Source organism: Triticum dicoccoides, chromosome 7B, assembly GCF_002162155.2.
Source record: "Triticum dicoccoides isolate Atlit2015 ecotype Zavitan chromosome 7B, WEW_v2.0, whole genome shotgun sequence".
Classification (NCBI taxonomy): Eukaryota; Viridiplantae; Streptophyta; class Magnoliopsida; order Poales; family Poaceae; genus Triticum; species Triticum dicoccoides.
The window spans coordinates 759,921,204-759,942,984 of NC_041393.1; the positions used below are offsets into that span (position 1 = coordinate 759,921,204).

A 21,781-nucleotide genomic window follows, 5' to 3' on the forward strand; every position below is an offset into this window, starting at 1 on the left:
ATTGTTCCCTTTGTCATCGGTATGTTACTTGCCCGAGATTTGATCGTCGGTATCCAATACCTAGTTCAATCTCGTTACCGGCAAGTCTCTTTACTCGTTCCGTAATACATCATCTCATAACTAACTCATTAGTTACATGCTTGCAAGGCTTAGGTGATGAGTATTACCGAGAGGGCCCAGAGATACCTCTCCGACAGTCGGAGTGACAAATCCTAATCTCGAATTATGCCAACCCAACATGTACCTTCGGAAACACCTGTAGAGCACCTTTATAATCACCCAGTTACGTTGTGACGTTTGGTAGCACACAAAGTGTTCTTCCGATAAACGGGAGTTGCACAATCTCATAGTTGCAGGAACTTTGTATAAGTCATGAAGAAAGCAATAGCTGTATACTAAACGATCAAGTGCTAGGCTAACGGAATGGGTCATGTCAATCACATCATTCTCTTAATGATGTGATCCCACTAATCAAATGACAACACATGTCTATGGTTAGGAAACATAACCATCTTTGATTAATGAGCTAGTCAAGTAGAGGCATACTAGTGACTATAGTTTTGTCTATGTATTCACACATGTATTATGTTTCCGGTTAATACAATTCTAGCATGAATAATAAACATTTATCATGATATGAGGAAATAAATAATAACTTTATTATTGCCTCTAGGGCATATTTCCTTCACTAGCAGCATATGCCCAGTTGCAGAGCATTCTCCCACAAGGAAGTATGAAGATCTAGGGGTTGTTCCAGAATGGAAAATTAACACTTGCTACACTCCTAAAAAACTGAAAGTTGCAATGCAAGGTTGGGGGGAAGACAAGAAGGCAGCAGTCAGATCCATGGGTCTGTATGGGGTTCTTGACATTGATACTTTTCCAAAGAAACATAAAGAGCAGGCAATGCAGCTGCTGATGAGTGTGATCCCTGAGCAATCATGTTTATCATTGGACACTGTGGGTCAGAGAACTATTGATTTGAATGCAGATGTGTGTTGTAGGATACTTGGAACAAGGAAAGGTGGTTCGAATGAAATACAAGTGTGCTCAAGACCTGCTGAAGTAGATGATATAAAGTCAGTAAGGAGGCTTATGAAACTTCCTGAAACATATGTGCCAATAAAAGTGGATGAACTTCTGAAGATACCGGCAGAAAAAATCAGGTTTTAGAGGGCGTTTGCAATGCTTTACGTGACATCATTTTTAGGTCCTAGGGAACACCTAAATCAAGTTACTCATTCTGCTTGCCAATTAGTGCTGGAGCATGAAGATTTGACAGATTTTAACTGGGGCAAGTACACTCTTGATGAAATACTTGTTGGTGCGACAAAAGCCAGGGCAAGACAATACATGAAAACAGCGTGCGTTTATGGTTGCCAATTAGTACTCATGGTGAGAATAGCTAATTTCTTATATATGACAACCAACAAAAATTGCTATAAGTTGAATACACTGATGTTTTTTGGGTCTGAGTGTAGGTGCTATTCTTCGACTCAGTTGACGTAGGTTTCCTAAAGCTTGATGAAAGAGCGGAGCCACGGATCAAATACTACAATGCTAGCTTGCTGGAAGCACTTGTGAACTATAATAGTTCAAAGGTGGATGGCTTAACAACATATGGAATGCTGAAGGTATTTGGTAATTGGGTGATAAATTAGACCTAATTGTGATTAAACTATAGTTATAAAAAAATGTTAGTTCTATACTAGTTTTATATAAAACTCAGTTGAGCGATATAACATAGACGTAGATATAGACGTGAGGAAGACTTAAAGTTGATGTGGGAAGAATGGATCTGATTCTGACTAGTTTATAAGTTCCGTGGAACAGATTACTTATCGGTAATAATACATGGCATAGAAAAAAAGACTTCCTGTTGTGATACATTAAGGAAATATGATTAATTTGGATGATAGAACAGCAATTATTGTTTTCAGTATTTCGTTGAAATTATATTGCTTAGTTTGTAAGAAACTAAACAAAAATTGTGGGGTTGCCATTCGTAAGAACTATTATTCATTGGGTATATAGTGTGTAACATTGAAAAAAACTGTTATATAATGTCTAACAGTTAAGCTATTATGTATTCAGCCAAAGAAAATCGTGCCGGACTTGGATTACAAAGAAGGAGAAGCGGATATTGTGGAAATGACAACAAGTGTAAGTAATAAATAAACTGGCTATCAATAGAGTAATGGTTAAGCATAAATGGTCTGATTGGTCTGTTTACAACTCTCAGGTGTTGCCATTGTTCACTGCACATGCGGAAAGAATGGCGTTGGAGGGTACAAATCATAGCATGGATTTACACGATATGCTATTAGCAGTAGGAGGGGCTAATACAGATATGGCCAGGATGATTAGGGAAAATTACTTACATAACGAGAAGAGTAGGGTTGTTGAAGATTTCAGCAAGTTGTTTGAGTGCATCATAAACATCGGACTGGAGAAGAAGAAAAATAACATTAGTTATTTGAGGAGCTGTGGAAATATGTTGATTGAAGGTAAAGAAAAATGTATAATTACAGCTGCATTAAAAAGGACATAAGCAAGTTGCGGAATGTTTGACAGGTTTGAAGACAGAAAGCATGCAGTTATTGAAAGGGATCGGTGCTTCAAAAGACAACAGTGTGGCAGGTATGAAAAACTTTACATCACAAATAATGTAATGGGCGGTTGTTAGAGGTGTCTCTATTCATATATGGAATAGGTGTCCAGCTAAACAATGAACCATAGTTTTGTGTTCTGGTATAGCATGGGTAATTTCACAAATCGAACTTAATCATTTAAATTTATTCTATGGCGGACAGAGTCTGCTACTTTAGTGAAGGAAAGTAAAGGGAAGGAGAAAGTGGATGATTGCGCTGGAAATAGCTTACTTGGTAAGTTGTGTGATGATGACAGACAAATTACTATAATGTAATTACATTCAATAGTTGATGAGTCCAACTTAATTAATTTGAAATACATAGGAGACGACAAGGGTGGTTTTTCCGATTATTCTATGGGACCTCTTAAAAAATTACCAAGGAACAAGTTGGGAATTGATGAGTGTTGTGAAAGGAAGGGGGTATTTGTTCCAATGACCGTCTTTGCGCAAGCATATTTAACACAAAGAATAAATGGTAAAAAAATTGTTAAACCGGTGTTTGTAGTTTATATGGTAGTAGCATGAATTATGGTTCATGTATGTAATGTACTGACATCTCAATGCAACAGTTGAAATACCAGATTTGAACTTCCTGACATATGATGAAGGACAGTTTGTAGCCCAGACAGATGACGGGGCGCATAGGCAGAAGAAAAGGCTGGCTTCTGATATGACAGGAGAGGAGGAAATAGCTTTCCAGCCGGCAAAAAGGCCATGCGTATATGCGAGACAACGTAGGAAGAAAGTTGGTTTTGCCATCTCGCCTTTTTTACTAGGGCAATGCTACGAGGAGATAAGGAACGCAGTGGCCAACCTGGGGTTGCGGAACATGAGGCATTCATTCGGGGGTACGCGTCCTCGGTAAGCTCTGAGGAACTAAGTTTGATTCTTTAACATGTATTAGAAAGTAGCATGTTAGATGTACTAAGACTGGTTAAAACTGTGGTTGTACCACTTGGTTCAAGCATGAGGAACCAGATTTGCTGGAGATGACTGGGGACGAATTTGTAGATCAGTTTAGTAGTCCATGTGGACTGAATTACAGAGGATTTGTTGTGGTGATAAGGATGATGTGGGTGGTTGAGCTGACTTGGATGACACCTGCACAACGAAACCGTTGGAGGCACATCTTGCTACCTCTCTGGGCGGTGAGTTATTATAATCTGTGGGACAATAACTGATTAGTGATAGTCGATTACTTGCTAGTAATGACAATTCAATATCTGTTTAGGAGCTGGTGGTCTATGACAAAAATTATCTTGCTAATTCAAAGGTGAAAGAAATGTTCACAAGTGAGGTTTGGGGGTATGATCTGCGGTGCTGGAGGATGGTAAGTAGATTGTTTGTACTTGCAAACAGAAGTTTGTAGTTGGAATATTAGTTTTGATATGAAGTAAGTTGTGTGACTGGTTATTTCAGATAATGGCACCGAGAAGGGATAGAGAGCAATACTGGACATTGTATGCTATTGACATGAGCGAATGCATTGTGCATGTGCTTGATCCAAGGGATTCATGCATTGGAGAGGAACGCCTGCTGGAAAAACATAGTGGCATTTGTGAGAAGTTGATTACTGGTTTAGCGAAGTGTGCAAGAGAGTTCAGTAAGGGCTGGGAAGTGGTGCCCGAGAAGTTTACATACAAGTGTCACCAGGAACTTCATGGGCCAGCAGACATGTAAGTTAATTTTTCACTACTATTTTGTTGTGCTTATGAATACTTTCTTTTATTAATAACTGGTTACGTTTTCACAGTGACGAATGTGCGTTTGACATGGTGCACTATTTCACATACTTCGACGAGAAATCGCTGGTGAAAGGGAGATCAAAGGCAAGTTCTTCCCCCTACTTGCCTGTCTTTTTGAAAAAAATAGTTATTACCTATGGTTATTATATCATATATATGATATAAGCGGCTAGAAATTTAATATATCGAATCTTGACTTGTGGTAGGAGTGGAATAAACAACTGAAGGCCAATGTCCTGCAGAGGGTTCTGGGAATGAAAGGGAACAAAGGATACCCGCCTAAAGGCGTCCTTGCTCTTGAAGTCTAGATTACAATGGGTTAGGGGAACAATTATGTAGAAGATATGTGTGTATTATTTTGCGCCTGAATATGTAACAGGCTTTATCATGGTACTTAGGTATGATGACATGTGGACAAACTGCAACATTTAGACATGGCTGCATATGTGGAGTGCTTATCTGGGTGGGAAGAAGATTTGGCTTGTAACATCTAAGGGTGGGTGGGTCCTGGTTTGGGTTTGTTAAATACTAATAAACCTACTCTGGTTCACAAAAAAAATCTGCAGACATAATTTTGAAACCTTTGAAGGCTGTACTCCTTACTTTGCAAAGAGACCCCCTTTGTGGACAAATAAAGTTTCATAACATACCACCTAAGTCGTTGATTTATTTTGGCCAAATGTTCAGAGATTTTGACAGAGGACAGTCTTTTAGGGTTGTGATTTAAGAAGGAGGTGTATTGTTAATATTTGGATTCAAAAAATGGAAATGACATGTGTTGAGTGAATAAAAGTGTCTTTAAAACATTATTAATATTTCATTGCTTCTTTACACATATAGTGCAATATCCAATAGATTTGCCGCAATTTCTTCAATACGTAATTTGAAACAATTGTCCAAGTTTACAAGTAAAAATATCAACATCCGCAAAAAATTGAAAATGATAGGCATATTAACATATATATTGGCTGTAGATGTTGATATTTTTCTCTATCTAAGGCTGATGAAACTTTATAGATTTTGACACGGTTTATGATTTATGTCTTGAGAACGAGGGGTTATTATTTTACAAATTTAGAGTGTTAACTTGTATGCTTCGGAAATCTAAAATTGAACAAGTTGTTCCTTGGGGCACGCAAGTTATTGTATGGTCAGCATTCCTGATCGGAAAAGAAGTCATTTTATTTTGAGTAAACAAAAAAATAAGAAGAAATACCAGAATAGTGGGACTTGCAAAAGTAATAATTTTGCAAAGGCCTGAAATAAACAATACATAAATTATTTTGATAAAACACATGATTGGCATGTAGGGAGAAAGTTAGGGGACTCACAAGGGGCTGGAGGTGGTCTGCCAATGTTAGCAATCTTTAACCGATTGGTAGATCAAGAGACATCTTGGATGAGGGGGCCTGCGCTCCAACAGGAGGATTCGTTCAGTAATGGTATGATCAAGGTAGTGACTGACTGTTGTATATTAGAGGGGACAGGGGAAGGGCAGAACGAATGAAGATCTGAGAGGAGAGGAGAAATGAGGAGAAGTGGGCAATGGCAGATCTGTAAGGCCGAAGTTGTGGGACGACTTGGGGGTAGGTGGTTTGAGTGGCTGAGTGGGCGGAGGTGAGTGAGGTGAGGATGTGGTGTTGGGTGCTGATTGGTAGTAACAAGGGTGGTTTCCTGGTGGGGGTCTGAAAGGACATGGTGGAGAGACTTCAGAATGATACAGGGTAAAGTGGTAAACCTGATATTTCACCAATGGAAAACAAAAATTATTGTAGTTTTGTGGCAAGCTTACTAGCGTCTCTGTGAAAAAGATACATAAAAGTATGAGATTAAAAAAAGGCGTATTTTGAAGATAGGACTAAGATAGTGGAATAATAATAATAATAATAATAATAATAATAATAATAATAATAATAATAATAATAATAGTAGTAGTAGTAGTAGTAAATCATTAAAACAGGGGGTAGATTCGAATATCCGTTACATTGTTCGGTAAAAAAAAGTGCTGAAATATTAAACTTAATATGGAATTCAGATATAGATGATGTGCGTACATCACGGAATACTGGTTCAGAGAACTATTCTTCCTTATACTAGGAAGATTTTTTTTGAGCGTTGCAGGGAGGGTGGAGAGGTTGCCATCTAACTAGAGTAACTCGGCCGCCATGAGTTTCTTCTGATGAACAAGTGTTTCTTGAGTTTTGCAATGAGACAGGTGGGATTTGAACATGATGATGAATATATGAATTTATAGAATATAGTAGAGAGAGTTGTCTTACATTGTCAAGCTCTGTAGCAAGACCGATGCCGTTAAAGTAACGAGCCATGTGAATCATACAGACGCCACTCTCGTTGTGGTCAAACAATGTGGCCGAAAGAAACTGGAAGTTTTTCTTCCAATTTGCTGCGTCAACATGCCATGATTTGAAAAACTTGTTCAAACAGGTGAAGAGGGCATCATGAAGCTTTTCAGCAATAATTAGGTGGCTGGCTTTTTGGAGTGTAAGAACAAGCATAGGCCAGTGTCGCACATGTGGATGATCTTCCTCTTCATGTCCCAACAATACACACTCCATCCAGACTGAAGGTAAGCTGGGATAATGAACTGAAAGAATGAAAATGTTAAACAATTTTCGTTCGTATGCAGGAGTGGAACGTTTTAAGTTAAGATACATACTAGGCGCGTGTTCGGCAGTTGTTGGCTTATATCTTCTAGGATGAATTGTTTCTGGACAGATACCATGTCCCATACATTGTCTCCAGCGAGTACAGCAGTCTTTAGCAATAGAAAAAAGTGATGGTTAGTTGGAACTAATATTTTGAAGCGAAATAGAACAACAAGTATGTCATACCAAGAAATCAGCTTCAATGTAACGGCGCCATTTGGGGGTGGATCCAGGGTATAGCGATTTGTTGTCAATCTGATTCAAACGACGGAATATGAGACAGCAAGCTTCGTGGTCAAGAAGCTTGGATCCATACAACTGGTCGACTATAGTGTTACCAGTCAGAGAGCAATAACGGGGAATGGCATGTGTAATCCACGGGCTGTGATAGTAGAGGTAGGGTCAGGAGAAATGGAAATAAAACAACAAATTATTGAAACATAAAAAAGGTGATATGTCATACCAGCTAAATTCACTTGGTGGGTGGTTCCGAAGATATGAGTCAATCGCGAGTAGAACGTCTGGTAGTGGATGAATGTGTAATCTACCATCAGTCCAATGAGAATCAGCATAAGATGTGTGTAGGGTAGATACGGGGGTTGGTTTGAATGGTGATATCTGAGCAAATACAACAGCATCTTCAGGCGGGTCAGTCTCATCGTTGAACATGAGGATGCCGCCTATTAGGCTGTCAGCCCAACATTTGGAGTCTTCGGTTTATTGGTGCAATTTTGTGATTTTTGGTGTAACATCGTCATCAGCGTCAACTGCTGGAAGCAAAGCATGGAGAGGGGAGGTTAAATAAAAAGTAAAATACCGACAGATTAATGCGTACAACCTGATGAGAAGTAAAAAAAGGTAGTGACTTACAGTTTATCCTGCTTTTCTTGTGTGATGGTGTGACCTCATTAATATTATAAGACGAAGTGGCAGCCTTATGTTTATCCTTTGGTGCTGCGGATGTAGCACCTGACATGGAATAAGATGTGTTAAGATGTGAAACTGTTATTCAATAATGTTTTTTATTATACTAGTTACCTTCAGACTTAGACTGCTGCTTGGAATGACGGTACAAATTAGATAAAAGAGGGCATTCAGCTGGCTGCAGTTCTTGTGCAATGCATGTTGTCCCGCGGAGCGTACAACAGATGCAACTTTTAGATAAGGTGGACACAAGGCTGTGAAGAAATCGAGTGTTCTCTTCATGAATGGATCGCTTCAATTCATTGTGGGATTTAAATGAAACAGCGTTGTGCTGATTGAGGAGTATGCGGAGATCGGAATGTGCCTGTATATAAAAATGAATTATATATGTACTGGGAGAAATTATGTGCTGCTGCATAGTGGTTTTAAAAAAAGTTATATGTGTTTACCAACTGTGGGTAGTTAGACTTGAGGATGCTGCGGAATTCCGACGGCGTGGGAATGTTAGTCAAAAATGAAGAAGTTCCAGCAGAAACAGGTTGAGGGCTATCTGTAACGATAGTTTTTTTTTTTGACGGAAATAGTGGTTTCTTTGATGAGGAGATATTTGCATCAGTCTTTGAATCCCAAACAGAGCGCATGTAGCATATGTGAGAATGGTGACCGATCTGAAAATAAATAAGGGAATTAGTGCGGTTCGGTGAATTTTAATCAGCTCCAAGAGAATGGATTGGCAAATTACTAGAGTATAATACCTGGCCTAGGAAGAAATCTGGGGGCCCGGGGCCAATTTTAGAGCACTGGATTATCATCTTCCTGATCCTCGATTCATCAAAGCTGGATATGCGTGGGTATGAATTGTGAGGCAGGTTTAGCATGCCAAGGTCTAGGTTGTCAAGATAGAAGATCTGCAATACAATATAGTTTTAGATTATGGCTGATTGGAGGAGGCAAACAATAATCTTCCATGTAATGCAGAAAACAAATTATGTTTGATGGCTGATAATACCTGGAAAAAAAGATGGTATCCCATCAAGTGAGTAACTGGTCTATTGTTTTGAATGTCTTGCTTGACTTTCCAACAAGTCGCCAGTAAATCAGCAAACACATAATCGCAGAAGTTGAAATCTGTAATTTTATCCGTGTTTGCGATAGCGGACCAGTAATTGATGATGGCGTGATCGTGCTTACTGGACGGTGTCAGGATGTGGCCCATGCAAAAGATCACGAAGGCCATCTTGAAACAGTCAATCTCTAAATTGCTGGCAGTTGATTCATTCAGCTCTTTCATTATAACCAATTCAACACATTTGAGCGCTTGATTCCCCTTGTCAGGCATACCCAACACAGATCTAAAAAACTGTACTGAACTGTCTGTTTGTTGAAATTCAAGGCTGTGTATGTCTAGGTTGCCACATGGGATACCGAAAACTTTGTGGATATCCCCTCGCCAGAAACTAATGGATCTATCATGAGATATTCCGAAGCATCTGTTGGGCCCATCTACCATGCTCATTAGCCATGTGCTAAATTTCAAATTGAGCTTAGAAATAGCGGGCAGACACAACATGCCTCCAAAACCAATTTCTACTACAAGTCTGCGTTTAAATTCGTTAAATGTAGATATAATTGAACAAACTTTTTGAAGTGAAGTCCTAGAACTTGGGGACGGGCAAGCGGGGTCAAGGGACGAAAGGTCGAGGCCGAGGTGATCCCCTTCTTCATTCGGTTCCATGAAGTCTGCTGTGAGGGTCAATATAGGACAGAAAATAATCTTAGCAGACAACCGGTGCGAGAGGGGGAGAAGAACAAATAAGGAACGAAATCGGCGGGGAAGGCAATAATGGAGTTTGGGATCTTACCTGATGTGCGGTCGGCCCGTAGCAGGAGAGGGCGAGCAAGTGCCTTCACGCGTCAGATGGAGACACTATGGTGCGGCGGGGAGATGGGTAGCTCGGGTGAGGAGAGATCGATGGATCTAGGGTTCTAACAGGAACTCCAGAGCGCGGGGCTGCTTCGGATGGAGGCTCTCTGTTTTGTTCTGCTCGGTTGGGATAAGTGGTGAGAGGGTGAGAGGATGCTTGGATACGTTTTAGTCCCATGACTAAAAGTAGTGGGACTAAAACTTGCTAGCCTCACCCATGCTTAGATTCAAATACTAAAAAAAAAGGGCAACCTGGTGCATGTAGCTCCCGCTTGCGCAGGGTCCAGGGAAGGGTCCGACCACTTTGGGTCTATAGTACGCAGCCTTTCCCTACATTTCTGTAAGAGGCTGTTTCCAGGACTTGAACCCATGACCTCATGGTCACAAGGCAGCAGCTTTACCACTGCGCCAAGGCTCCCCTTCTTGGATCCAAATACTAAAGAGACTAAAATCAAGGTATTGAACATTTATTATCCTCCAAACCTCCAACCCAGAACTCGCATGTGTTAAAGGAGAGGAATTAAATGAGGAGAGAGAGAGCCAATACATATTTTAGTAGGTTTCCTATGACTAAAAAGTTTTAGCCTCAAGACTAGTCCTAGTCTTTCTTTAGTCAGGAGTGCTTGGAACTTTAGCCTCTAAAAGAGACTATTTTTAGTCAGACTAAAATTAATCCCTTGGATCCAAGCACCTTCTGAGATGAGGAAGATGAATGCACAGCGGTACCTGTCTGCCCATTGGGTAATGAACAGTAAATGATTAGTACAGAATTGATAATGATCACGGAGTAAACAAAAACGCTTATCGCTAACTGTATAATATTGTCTCGATGGAGTAGCTGGTTAAATGAAACCCCTCTAACATTCTGACGCGATTGAGAACAGTTTTAAAAAAGGATCAATCTGATTATGAGGCAGTAATTAATCTGGTTATATGCAACACAAAACAGTGTGAAGGGCCGTGACGCGGCGTGTGTACTGCAGCCTTCTGACGTGAACAGTGGGCGGGGCAGAGTTGGGTGGGGAGGCAGTAACAATATAAATGCGAGTTTTTTTTCGAAAAGGGGATCCCCGGCCTCTGCATCAGCATGATGCATACGGCCATCTTATTAATAATAAAACATCCACAAAGTCTCGAAGTCTGAGTAGTAGCAAACTAAAAAGAAAACGAAAAGGCTCACACAGAACCCAAAGGCTAGATACATAAGCTAGCCCAACAAAGGATAAACCACAGCCGATTGGCTCAACAAAAGACAGGTAAACTAATTGCCTATCCTATTACATGACCGCCATCCAAACCGGCTGAAGATATCCCGAGCTACCGTCTCCCATCGGATAGCACCAGTAACCAAACGCTCCCTGGCCTCCGTCGGAGTGAGTAGCGACCAGGAACGGATAAGTGCCGTGGCTCTGAAGATAACCTGCAAAACATGAGTTTTTGTTGTTCTGTTAAAAACAAGATCATTTCTGCAATTCCACAGTGCCCACACTAAGGCGCACACCCCCACGCGAATATGTTTAGCTACCCCGGGCTCTACCCTATTAAGCCAAGCTCCAAACATCATATTCACCGAATTTGGTGGAGTAATATTGAAAGCAACATGAACAGTTGTCCAAAGAATTCTAGCTAGTGGGCACTCAAGGAATAAATGCTTAATGGTTTCACCCTGATCACAGAAACTACACCTAGTAGGACCTGTCCAATTGCGCTTTTTTAAATTATCCTTTGTTAAGATGACTTGTTTATGAAGAAACCACATAAACACCTTAATCTTCAAAGGAACTTTGACATCCCACACATGCTTGGAAGTAGGAATCGAGCTGGAGTTGATAACAGCAACATACATGGATTTAACTGTGAATTCCCCCGACCTAGTGAGATTCCAGCGCAGTTTATCAGGTTGTTGTGAAAGCTGGACCTGCATCAGTCTCCTAACTAGATGCAGCCACTGTTCCCAACGATTGCCCACTAACGATCTTCTAAATTGAATATTAAGTGGAATGGAACGAAAGACTGTTGCAACCAGAGCATCACGCCTTTGTACAACACGATACAACGCCGGATACTGGATTGCAAGGGGCGTATCACCGAGCCAACAATCCTCCCAGAATCTTGTGCTGGCACCATTTCCAACAACATGCTTTGCCCTCTGAAAGAATGAAAGCTTAACTTTCATTAGCCCTTTCCAAAAGGGTGAATCAGTCGGTCTAACCGTGACCTGAGACAAAGTTTTGGTTTGAAGATACTTATTACGAAGGATTTGAGCCCAAGTGGCTTCAGTTCCTGAAGCTAACTTCCATAACCACTTACTAAGAAGGCATCGGTTCTTGACCTCGAGATTTTCAATCCCCATACCCCCTTGGTATTTCGGCCTACAAATGATATCCCACTTCGCTAACCGGTATTTTCTTTTTAGCTCATCTCCCTGCCAAAAGAACCGCGATCGATAGAAGTCCAGTCTTTTCCTTACCCCAACCGGTACTTCAAGAAAAGACAAAAGGAACATGAGCATACTCGTCAACACCGAATTAATAAGAATTAACCGGCCTCCATATGACATTAGCTTACCCTTCCAACAACTTAGCTTTTTCTCAAATCGATCTTCAATACACTTCCATTCATTGTTCGTAAGCCTACGGTGATGTATTGGAATCCCTAGGTATGTGAATGGTAACTCCCCCAAACCACACCCAAACAATTGTTTATAGGCTTCTTGTTCCTCTTTGGCTCTACCAAAGCAGAACAACTCACTTTTATGGAAGTTAATTTTGAGCCCACTCAATTGCTCAAACAAACAAAGCAACAGCTTCATATTTCTTGCTTTTACCAAGTCATGCTCCATGAAGATGATAGTGTCATCAGCGTACTGCAGGATGGAAATACCTCCATTCACTAAATGAGGCACCAAGCCTCCAACTTGGCCTGCCTCCTTGGCTCTCCCTATCAGAACTGCCAACATGTCCACCACTATGTTGAACAGAATAGGGAACATCGGATCACCTTGCCGCAAGCCCTTGTGTGTCTGGAAGTAATGACCAATGTCGTCATTCACTTTAATACCAACACTACCCTTCTGCGTAAACGATTCAATCTGGCTCCTCCAGCCCTCGTCGAACCCTTTCATACGCAGAGCTTGTTGCAGGAAAGGCCACTTAACTTTGTCGTACGCTTTCTCAAAGTCCACTTTAAAAATGACTCCATCTAGTTTCTTAGAGTGAATTTCATGGATCGTTTCGTGCAAGACCACCACCCCTTCTAGGATGTTTCTATCCGGCATGAAAGCTGTCTGGGATTGCTGCACCACAGAATGCGCAATCTGTGTGAGCCTATTCGTCCCAACCTTGGTAAAAATTTTGAAACTAACATTCAGAAGACAGATAGGCCGGAACTGCTCAATCCTCAGAGCATCTGTCTTTTTTGGTAGCAACGTTATGGTTCCAAAGTTCAGGTGAAATAGATGAAGCCGTCCAGCAAACAGGTCATGAAACATGGGTAAAAGATCCCCCTTGATAATATGCCAGCATTTTTTATAAAACTCCGCCGGAAACCCATCCGGCCCAGGAGCCTTATTGTTCTCCATCTGGGAAATGGCATCGAAAACTTCCTTTTCCGTAAACGGTGCAATCAAGCTAGCATTATCAGAAGCAGTTAGTTGAGGCACATCCTCAATCCTGGACTCATCTAGGGACACCGCGCTATCCTCCGGCGGTCCAAATAACTGCTTATAATATTCGGTGATGTAGATCTTTAGATTATCGTGACCCACAATTGTGCCTTCATCTTGCTCGAGCTGAAAAAGAATTTTCTTTCTGTGTTTTCCATTTGCAATAAGATGAAAGAATTGAGTGTTCGCATCCCCTTGGATTACCTTGCGAACCTTTGCTCTGAGCGCCCACTTCAGCTCTTCTTCACGGAGAAGTTCCTTCAACCTCTTCTCCGCATCAAGCTTACAAGACAAATCAGCAGACTGCAGAATTGTAGATTCAGCTTTAACATCTAGGGATCGTATAAGATCTAGGAGTCTATCCTTTTCAATCTTATAAACTCCACTTAGGTGTTTGGCCCATCCCCGGAGAAAGCTCCTCAAATGCCTGATCTTATTCTGCCATCTCTCGACGGACGATTTTCCCCCAGTATCCGTAGCCCACTCCCTAGCTACGAGATCCAGGAAGCCTTCTCGTTCAAACCACGCCGTTTCGAAAGAGAAGGTATTTTTGTTTCCCACATGCCTTGGTTCACCGGAGTCTACGAACAAAGGCGTGTGGTCCGAAATCCCACGCGTGAGAGCTTGAACCGTGACGAGAGGGAATTTCTGTTCCCATTCGGGACTTGCTAGCACCCGATCCAACTTCTCGGATGTCGGATTGGGTAAAGAGTTAGCCCAGGTGAATTGGCGACCAGAAAGCTCGATCTCTCTCAGATCCAAGCTCTCAATGATGGTGTTCAACATAAAAGACCATCGGCCGTCAAAGTTATCATTGTTCTTCTCGTCCCTCCTCCTAATGATGTTGAAGTCCCCCCCAACCAAAATGGGAAGTTGTTCAGATCCGCAAATACGAACCAGGTCTGCCAAAAACTCCGGTTTAAGCTCAGGTTGTGCGGCCCCATAGACCGCCACCAGAACCCAGTTAAACCCATCTACTTTAGACCTGACTCGAAATTTGACCGCGAAGTCACCCATAACAACGCTCCGGACTTCCAGGGAGTCACATCTCACACCAAGCAAGATGCCACCGGACCTCCCTCTTGGAGGAAGACAATGCCAATCGAACTCCACTCCTCCCGACAAAGTGTTAAGAAACTGTGGCGCAAAATTCTCCCTACCAGTTTCAGAGAGCGCAATGAAGTCCAAACTGTGCTCTAAAGATGCCTCCGCTAGAAACCTACGTTTAGCCAAGTCCTTAAGACCTCTGCTATTCCAGAAGATTCCTTTCATAGGTCATCATGGAATTTTTTGGCAGTCCGAATCCTAGCACTCCTACGTACCGCGGATGCAGGATACACCTTCCGCTTCCACTTACGCTTAGGAATGTTATTATCCGTAACCCGGTCCTCATAACCGTGCTCCGGTTGTGCAATTACTATTTCCTCCACACCTACTTCCTCCTCGTCAGACTCCGCCGACGTAGGAACAAGATCCGCACAGAAGGTGTCCAGCACCCTTACCCCCAATGCGTCAATCTCAGCATCATTCATAGGTTTTACTGCCGCTAGGTTTCTAATGGTTTCTAAGGCCCGTTCTGCTTCCAAATCTAAGAGATCATTAACCGAGTTCGAAATTTCAGCATTATTATCCCCAAGAGACACACCTACTTGGTTTGCATTATTAATAATCTCATCCTTAGAGAAATGCAAAATGGAATTAGATAAATTAACTGACATACCAGTAGTGATCTCAACATCACGAAGCTTGGCCGCCCGCATAGCGCACCGCTGCTGCATGTCATCCACCTCCGGAAGGTCCTGGAGACGAGAGCTCATCCGTCTCCCCTCGGAAACTGGGTCTCGAATCCCACCGAAAGCAATCACCTCCTCCCGAGTAACGGAACCCGGAGACGGCCTGGGTGAGGGAGACCTCCGAAGGGAGGGGGAGATGGCAGGAGGAGTGGGCACCAGAGCCGCCTGCCCTAGTCCATCCCCCCCTGCTCTCGCCCTCGAAGCCGAGTGCAACGCCGGTTGAACCACCGTCGGCACTAGAGGGTCTGGGGCCACCTGCCCCTGACGCGTACGTAGTGCCTCCTGCGACTCGTCCACAGTCGGAGCTCCCGCCTGGCACTCCTCCAGGGCCACCTGCCCCAAAGGTGTACCGCCACTGCCGGACATTGACGCCAGCCGCGTGGACATAGGCGACGAGACGGGAGAAGAGGGCGTCGTGGCCGCCTGCCCCGACACCCCTTCCCTCCGGGAAGAAACCAAGCCGAGCCCCTCCCCTCCAGGAGTGAGCCCCGGCAACCCCTGAGGCTCCACCTCGCGTCGAACGTCGTCCGAGCGCCGGAGAGCCTGTCCAAAGTCCAAGGCCGGTAGCGTGTGCTCAAACGCGTCGTGAGAGTCAACCCGATCACTCCATAGACGAGGAGGAGCCGATGTCGGCTGAAAAGATCCAAACCGCAAAGTGCTATGAGGCTGAGACGAAGTGGGAGACTGCTCCATCCCGGATCCGTTCTCAGACTCCTGAGCCACAGGCCCCGATCCGTTGGGCTCCTGTGCCGCCTCATCAGTCGGTTCCCTGGAAGCACCATCATCATCACCCCCTTCGTGCATATCCACGTCAGTGCCAGCAGCCACCTCAGCAAATAACTCCGTATCCTCAAACTCGATCTCAAGGGGAAAAACCTCACCCCTATATGTCCAGTTAACGACGTCCGGAACATACTCTATGTCCAAAATACTGACTCGCAAACGGGCCACCCCCTGAGCTCTCGTGAACGCCATATCAACCTTCTCCGTTTTACCAACCATAATCCCCAAGCTAGCCACCACACGAACATCAGCTAGAGCCTCAGATGGTGCCCCAGAGAATCTCAGCCACACTTGAGTAAGAGGCTTCCCCTTAGGCTCAACTTTCTTCCACTCGTGAAACTCCAAAATGCCGTTGGTGCCTGGAACCTTACACATCCCAAAGCTCAACAAGCGCCGCAAGTCCTCAACCGAAGGGAACTCAGCTCTGAACACTCTTTCTTCAACAGATACCAGGTCCCACTGAAAATCACCCGGAGCCAGCTCCATAAGCCTCTGCACAATCTGAGCGTGTGAAACATCACCCTGGGTCACCTTCACCAATCCAGTAGTGAGGCTCTGGGTCTCAACTGGAGCCTCCCTCGCAGCCGCTGACTCAAAGAACATCAGCTCAGCACAGTACACACCGTACACAGTAAGAGCTGGAACCTGCTCCCTCAGAAAAGGACACTCCCCCGAAGCATGCGCTGGCTTGCCACAAGACTCACAAAGCTGAGCCACGCATTCTGCAATGAATTGACCTTTCTCACCGCACCGGTAACAAAGCATCCTCTCTTTCTTGCGAGCATACTTGGATGCCCGCTCTGCATCTGCCCGGTCAGCAACCTCGTCGTCCTTCTCAGTCCCAGGAACGTCCACAACAGCCAGTGCATTCACCACCTCCATCGCCTGGGGTGGTAACTCAAGGGGGGGTCTGATCAGTCTCCATTGCCGACCCGGTAGAATCAGTAACCCTGGGTGGAGGCGGCCGTCGAAACCTCCCTCGGCCTCCACCACGACCACGGTATCCACGGAAACCTCCTCTCTGTCTGTTATCTGGTCCTGAGGCCCCCTCAACAAAGCCTCCAGCTGGCCCTAGAAACGGTCTCTCTGCAGACCCGTCACTCTGCCAAGCATATCCACGACCTCCTCCCGCTGACGAAGATCCTCGATGTTGACCCACACCATATGCATCGAAACCGTCATCTCCCCACTTGCCTCGTAGTGCATCAACCGGCCCTCCACTGGAATTCTGTCTGGTCTGAGCCTGCGTCTGCCCCGAGCGGTTCTGCGCCTGTCGAATAGCAAGATGAGGAGGAGGTGCACGCTGACCCCCCGAAGGCACGTTCCCAGGCTCAGATGTAACACGGGCAGTCGGAGCCACTCCCGGCGCCGCGGGTCTGACCATAGCCGGAGCCGCCGCCGCTGTCACAGGAGTAGGCGCCCTCTGCGGAGGTGAGCGAGGGACCCCCCGACCAGCAGCAGCCGTAGTCAAAGCCGGCGTGTGGGGTCTTAGCACTCCCCGCCCAGCCGCCGGCGGCAACGCAGCCGCCGCCCGGGCTCCCAGGTTGCCGTTCTGATGCCTCACTGGGGGCGGAGGAACACCCCGAAGCTGAGGGGGCGGCGCTCCTCCACGCCCTGCAGCTCCCGGGGCCGGAGCCGGCGGCCGCTGCCCGATCGGCGGAGCTCCACGACCCGACCCATGGGGCGGCGGCGGGGCAGCCCCAGCACTTCCCCCCGTGCCACTCGCGGCCGGTGTGGGGGCCGATCCCCGGCCAGCCATATGAAGCGGAGGGATTTTTCTTGCCCGGCGCACTCCACACACCGGGTAGCCGCGTCTCCCACACCGACGAACCCTAGCGCCTCCCAACGACGGCGCAGGAACGATCGAAGAGGTAGATGTATCGGACGTGCATGGCTGTAAACTCAACCCGGGCCGGACAAGAGAGCAACAGTGGGCCTCATACCCATTGTTCTCAAGCCCAAAAACAGCAGAGCCCGCAGCCTCGCGATCCAGCCCAGCCGCACACAGCAGCCGAGCTAGCGCGGCTGCCCTCGTCGTTTGAATCGCGGCCGCCGCGTCCGGCCTGGCCGGCGCCGGCGATCTCAAACTCCGGTATAACTTCCGCGTCTTCTTCTTTCGCTTAACCGTAATCCAATCCCCGGGACGAATCAGATCAAACACAGTGAGTTTCGGCAAACTAACCTTAGGAAGCGGCCCTTTCCATGGCCGAAGCGCCGTTGTCGCGGTCTTCCGATGAACAATCCGTCGAATCATCTCGACCTTCTCTCCGTCGTCAAGCCCCGCGCGTGCCGGATCGTCAGGAGGAACGACCCGATCTACCGTCATCGCCACCTCCTCTTCGGAATACCCACAATGAAAAAACTCGCAAATAAGGTCCGACGGAGAAGGAGACGGTGGCGACTCCCCCAGCGGCTCCGGCCCATCATCTTCCGCATCCTCTTCATCAGACCCCGCTAAAACCCAGAATCGGCCTCCCACCCGCCGGCGATCTCCGGCGCTGTCCGGTGGATCCGCAGTGGGGTGCGGAGCGCCCTCGCGGTCGCTCCAAACGGTCGCCATCCTAGGCGCCGGTGGAAACGTACAGACCGAAAGAAAGACACTTCTCTCCAATGCAAGCTTAAGATGGTGGGCGGTCCTGTCACGGAGGTGGTGGGCGAAGCCGGCGAGGAGAGCGGCCACGTCGGCCCGCCTTCCCGTCGCAGCCTCCTCCTCATCCACCGGTGGCTCCAGGCTCCAGCACAGGTCTGAAGGAATCTAATACAGGCTGCGCCGGTACAGCTAATGTGCTAATACAAAAGAGAGTAACATATAGTAGTATCATGCATATGATACTAATGTATGATACTACTATATCTATAGTGCATAGTATCATAAAGTAGTATCATAGATGGTCTCATTTATTGCCATGCATGACACATAGTAGCATAACATTTATTATGTTACGGTATCTACCTATGTTACTATTACCCTCTCTTCTTTCTTAATTGTCTGCCACATAAGGATGTTTGCGAGTCTCAAGTACATGATACCAGTTATGTTACCACCACTATGGCCAGCCTAATAGGCGCGGCCGGATGACTGGTGAGATTCCGGGGACAGATGTCCCCCGGAACCATTGGGTATTTCCCCTCGACTGAGCCACTCTCCAAGAATACTCGGGCTGTTAACTAAGCATGGCTAGTCATAAAAGCAAGTGTAAAGTTGATCCCAAATAATAAGTGCTACACGTGTGGGACAAAGCACTCCGGCCCTTATCAAGGTCCAATTTGATTGGCTTGCCTTCATATATCCTCAAGAATATTTCAACATGATGAAAGTAACCATTGAAGCTTCTTTTTTGAGAGTAAATTGATTTCTCATACATTAAGAGACATGGGTACAATGCTGAAGATGCATAACAGCAGTTTGGACTAAGTTTGTACCCTCTGTAGCTTCTCCCTACTACTACATGCACTGAAAAAAGAAGAAATCAGCTTTGAATAAAACTATCACCTCAAGTTCAGTCAGCTGCGGAGCTGCAGGAGTGGTACAACCAAGGCAAGTTGGGAGGAGCCATGGCCCAGACACGGATCCTCTGACATAGCTAACCCTGCCTTTGGGTCGCTGTCAAATGGGCCCCACGCTTGATGGGATCCATGTGTCAGTGTCTCAATGGCAGGTTAGCCAACGTCAGGGGATACTCGTCCCCATGGCCCATGGAGAGGTGGGCGTGAGCTGGCAGGAGGCTTTGAGATGTGGGAGATGCTAGAAATATACTCAGGGAAGTTGGAGAATTACCGGGAGTCAATGGCTCGCGTCCTCCATCCTCGACCAAATAGACAACTCCGGTGACTAGACATCACTGCTCACAAGATGGTCGGATGCACTGCTGGGACCGCTAGTGTGGTGGCAGTGCGGTGACCTCTGTAGTCCGGACAGCATAGGTTGCAGTACCGCTTCCGCACCCAAAAGACAGGCTACTGGTGAAAGCCTGAGGCCAGAGCTGCTAGACCTAGGGTTGGGCATAGGGCCCGGGTCATCCACCATCAAGTGGGGCAGGGCAGGCGTGTAGTTTTGCTGATCTGCCATGGAGCCCTCGGTTAGGAAGAAGAATAGATCGGAGGAGAGATGAAGATGAGATGTGTAGACGAAAACGATGCGTCTCAGCTTCTTTTAGGACTCTTCGGTTGGGAAGAGGAACCCATGCGTCCTACATGCCGATTAATAACTCGGAAAATTAAACGACTGAGAAAAGAATGTAAAGTTTAAAAAATGCTGACGTGGAAGGCTGCATGTTGACAGAATTAAGTATAGTGAGGATCAACTATTTCTATACTCCCTCCGTCACGGTTTAGAAGGCGCGCTTGGAAATTCTCTGGGACCTAGGTGGTTATCTATTGGTTGTGAGATGGGCTAAAAAATAGCATTCACACTACGCATGCATATAGAAATAGTACTCCGGAGTACTAATTGGCTACTAGAAATAAATGCAATGCGCCCTAAACCTTGTCTATTGTGGAAACGCACGCAAATTTAACTGTGTCTTCTAAACCGTGACGGAGGGAGTATTATAGATTAGACACAGAGAATTAGGAGTAGCACACAATGGCCAGTTATCATGCTATGTAGAATTGATCACATATGCACTCTAGCACGAGTGCAGCGTTTGTTTGCTCCAGCTCTATGGAGCACTTACTTTTAAAAAAAATCGAAAACTATTTTTCAAAGTTTTAAAAAAATCTGAAAAATATATACATGGTCATATGTGATAGAAGATAGGCTAGGGGTTGCAATGCATCACACACATTCGTATTCATCCACAGTGGGGTAATATATAATAGAGTATATGAGAGAGAGGGAGAGAGATACACACGCACGTAAATAGACTAACCATCGATCCTAGATGGATGGAAAGATAAGTGCGGCTAACAGCCTTGCATGCGCCATGCAACGGCGGTGGATGCATGGAGCGTGCGACTAGCTCGGACTAGTAACACAAGTCCAACAATAGACCAAATCATAGTCTAACAGCCCCCCGCAGTGTCAACGTGGGCTTGCCGGACGTTGAGACTGGATCGAAATTCAGCAAAGAGCGTGGTTGGCAGCCCTTTGGTGAAAATGTCAGCATACTGTGAAGAAGTGGGAACATGCAGAACCCGAACCTCGCCAAGCGAAACCTTGTCACTTACAAAGTGAATGTCAATCTCGATATGCTTCGTACGACGGTGCTGCACAGGGTTAGCAGACATGTAGACAGCAGACACGTTGTCACAGTAGACAACAGTGGATCTAGACACTGGCTGGTGAAGCTCCTGCAGAAGTTGCCGCAGCCATGTAGTTTCGGCAACAGCATGAGCGACAGCGCGATACTCAGCCTCCGCACTGGACCTGGAAACAGTTAGCTGTCGCTTGGATGACCACGAAACCAAATTATCCCCAAAATAAACGCAGTAACCAGATGTGGAACGACGAGTGTCGGGACAGCCAGCCCAGTCGGCATCGGAGTACGCAACAAGAGAGGTGGAGGTAGAAGGTGTAATGTGCATACCGAAATCTAAAGTGCCCTTAACGTACCGAACTATGCGTTTGACAAGGCTAAGGTGGGAGGTGCGAGGCGCATGCATGAACAAACACGCCTGCTGAACGGAG

General features: G+C 45.5%; 1 long non-coding RNA gene across 1 annotated transcript; it reads right to left on the reverse strand.

The window, feature by feature from the left end:
* Positions 1-646: 646 nt before the first annotated feature.
* Positions 647-5,989, reverse strand: LOC119342024. The gene is made up of 3 exons (XR_005165361.1): positions 5,730-5,989; positions 2,382-2,446; positions 647-1,060 (listed from the first exon to the last, which is right to left on the reverse strand). It is a non-coding gene; the product is annotated as an uncharacterized LOC119342024 (long non-coding RNA).
* Between the last annotated feature and the right edge of the window lie 15,792 nt (positions 5,990-21,781).